Genomic DNA, 3,738 nt, shown 5'->3' with positions numbered 1-3,738 from the left:
GAAAAGTGACTTGTTCAATGTGTTGTCCCTAATTACAGCAGAGTTGGAGCTGAATTCTAAGACATCCATGTGTCCCCCTGTGTTGTGCAGGACTGCCTCCTGAGAAACGATTTGTCTTCTTCTTCCTCTGTTCTCATGCTGGGATTAGGGTAGACACTTTATATTAGGGAAAAATAGTCACACTGTTACAACAACATTGGTACAACAATGGACAAGTCTGTACCACTTAGCACAGACTCTTCTTTCCGTCTCTCTTTTTCTTGCTTCCTGGGGTTTTGGGTTTTATTACAAACCACACCATAGCTAATACATGAAGTAGCTCAACCTAAGTTCACTTGTGGACCTGGACATAAGTGTATAAATCAGGTAAACTCCAAATATTGCTCATCTCATCTATTGATGCGTGGGGCTGAAGAAGTATGGAATAAAATCAGCTGTTATTGATTTTAATTTCTGGGGAATAAAGGCAGATTTTGTGGCCAGGACAATCCTGACAGCAAAACCTTGTAATAAAAAATTTTGCAGGATGTAAACAGTCCCATGGAGATCTTGGGCAGCCGAACATCTCCAATGCTGCATTCCACTGCCGGAGCCAACAAATTCACTTCACATATCTGTGCTCGGGCTTGTTTTCTCCTCTGTCTTCATCCTACCATCCATATGGGGACCAGTTCCCCATCTGTTCATTCCTTTCATTCTTCACAGTTGATATTTTAATTTCAGTGATAATAAAAATTATCACCACCACCCAGCTTGGGTTGGATGGTGTGCATTGCTTTGAAAAGCACTGTGCTTTCTCATAGTGTGGAGAGGTATGGGGACACATATTCCATACTTTTTATGGTAAAATTATAGGCACATTTAGGCAATTTGCTTCACTTGAGGTGTCATTTCTGCTACAGTGTCTCACGGCTACCAGTTTCCCAGGACGAAGCCAACATCCTCTTATCTTTCCTTGCTTCCCCCTAATCTTTCCATTTCTAATTCTCCCTGGTAGTTTTCCATTTTAATAGGTGGAGACTCCAGCCCATCAAATATCCAGGCCATCAGAAGTGACCTTTGATCTCTATTTTCTCTTCCTCTCTCCAATTTGCCAACAGAAAATCTTATGGATTTACTTTCAAAATACGTCAAAGCGACCAGTCCTTCTCAACATTTTCAATGTTACCATTTTGGTAACACGGAAATGTCTCACCAGGATTACTGCAATTGCCTTGTAACTGGCCCTTCTGTTCTCACCTCCTCTTGTCTCATGATGTACATGCAATATAGTAGTCAAAATTTATCTGTGTTACTCTTTGCTCAAGTTCCTCTGAAGACTTGTGCTTACTATGGCCTTCAAGGCCCTCCTCGATCAGGCCCCATCTGATTCTGATATCCAATATTCCCTGTTAGTTCTGTTCCTGCAAACCAGACCTCCAGTCACTCTGCAAGCATACCAAACACATTTCTGCATAAAGCCTTAGTGCTTGTAGTTCCTTTCTTTATTCATGGAATGGATTCTCTCATGTATAACTGAGTACAGTTTATAAATGTCAGCTAAGTATCTCACACAATCAGCCCTCTGTATCTGTGGGTTTTGTAACCATGAATTCAACTAATGGTGGATCAAAAATATTTCAAAAATTGTATTTGTATAAATATGTATAGACTTTCTCTGTTATTAATCCCTAAAAGAGAATATAATGGCTATTTTCTTTTTTCCTTTTTATTAGTGCATGTTTTCAATATATAATGAATGCATTTATTTTGAGAAATTGGTGCATATACGTATTACATCTTAATCCTATTCACTTCTCCTGTCTTCCATATCTCCCATCCCTAGACCATAAAGTATACTCTCCTATTTCTTATCATTTGTCTTTTATCTTGCTCTTCAAGTTATTCGTACTTTGGGTTTGTCACACAAGCGAAACATTTTCTTTATCTGCTCATCTGCTGGTGAGTATACAGGCTGTTTTCAAGTTTCAGCTATTATTGAATTGTGCTGCTATAAACATGTGTATGCATGACTTACTGTAAAATGATGGCTCTCACTCTGGGGAAGACACCCAGAAGGAGAATAGCTGGGCCAAATGGAATTGGAATTTCCATACTGATTTTCATTGAGGGTTTATTAGTTTACAATTCCACCAACAATGTAGAAAGTTTCCTTTTTCCCCTGAAACCTCATAAGCATTTATTTAAATTTGATTTCTTGCTGATAGACATTCTTTCTGGAATGGATTGAATCTGCGGTGTGTATAAGTACTATTTTTTCAGCATTTATATTGTGTTGTGTGTATTAGGCATAATGATTTAGAGATAATTTAAAATATACAGAAGAACATGCATACCATGTAATGATCATAATGTCTTCACTTTTCCTTCCTCATCTTTTTTTTTCTTCCTCCTTCTCTCTCTCTATCCATCCCTTTCTTCCTTTATCTCTTCCTTCCTTTCTGACACTCACTTTGTTCCTTGGCTAGCTTCAGTTTCTGGGCTCAAGTGATCCTCCTGCCTCAGCTTTCTGGGTAGCTGGGACTTGGAGCATGTGCCACTGCCCCAGACTTCCTACATAATTTTTTTCCAAAGCAATTCTCTTGCTTCAATTCTTCATATTTTTCTTTTGGCTTTCCCCTACTTCCTCCTTAGGAAGATAAACTTCATGGAGGCAGGATGTTAGTTTATTCGTTGCTATGTTCAGGCCTGGAACTAGCCTGTCTTACCAATACTCATGCTTGAATATGTTAGTGAATTCAGAGCTGTTCAAAAATGGAATGGATTGCCTTGGTTGGCAGTCGTTTCCATCTGCAGAGATTTTCGAACATTGACAAAATTTAAATGAACTGGAAGATTTCAAGAGTTGGGCTAGATGTCCTTAAAGAAAGAAGCATGGTACAGGCTCAGGAGCATGTGTCAGAGACAAATGGTCTGAGTCTGTTCTGTGATAATTACTCATCCTGTGACATTGGATCATTTATTTAGACCTCTTAATCTCAGTTTCCTTAGCTATTAGGGATTTTGAAGATTTCATCTCACAGAGTGGTTACAATGATGAAATTAAGATGATACATGAAAAGTGCTTAGCCTGGTTCTGGATCTTTAATAGATGCACACTAAGTGTATACTTATATATGTATAAATGTAATGTGAATATATTTATAATATATATAAATATGTGATAATACCAAGGTCCCTTCTAGCCTCAGATCCTGAGAATCTGAAAAGGGATGGGGTCACAGGTATTCAAAGGGGGAGTCACCTTTGGACCCCTGGGTGGGACATGCTTTTCCTCCCAAGCTACATGGTCAGTCCTTTTGCCCCCAAGATTTCACATTTAGGTCTGGAAAAATTCCTGCCTCTCCTGATCTCCCCTTCATCTTTCATATGGCTTTCTGTTTTGGATTTTGCCCTCAACTTCATGTCACGCACATCTTGACCTTTGCGTCTGATATTTATTTTAGAAGTGTCAGTTTTTGAACCCAAATCAATTCTACCACATACTGGTTGAACTGACTCAGCTTTAAGTGGGATGAGCTGAATATCAGCACACTCATTTCCAAGGCTGCAGTGAGTACCTCGTGCATGGCCTGGACGCCCTTCCAGCACCTGTTGGGTATTTGTAGTAAAGTCTTTTTGAGAAAGAACCAATGCCAAAAATTGTTGTCATTCCAAAGATTATTATCAATCAATTTTGCTTATTTTTGTAACTTAAATAGTTTGAGGCAATATTGAAATAAATGAGCTACTGTGCCC

This window comes from Cavia porcellus, unplaced genomic scaffold, assembly GCF_034190915.1.
Source record: "Cavia porcellus strain 051 isolate PalLab524CR breed Dunkin Hartley unplaced genomic scaffold, mCavPor4.1 scaffold_24, whole genome shotgun sequence".
Lineage (NCBI taxonomy): Eukaryota > Metazoa > Chordata > Mammalia > Rodentia > Caviidae > Cavia > Cavia porcellus.
The sequence above is the reverse complement of the archived record's forward strand: the minus strand, read 5'-3'. Positions refer to the sequence as shown.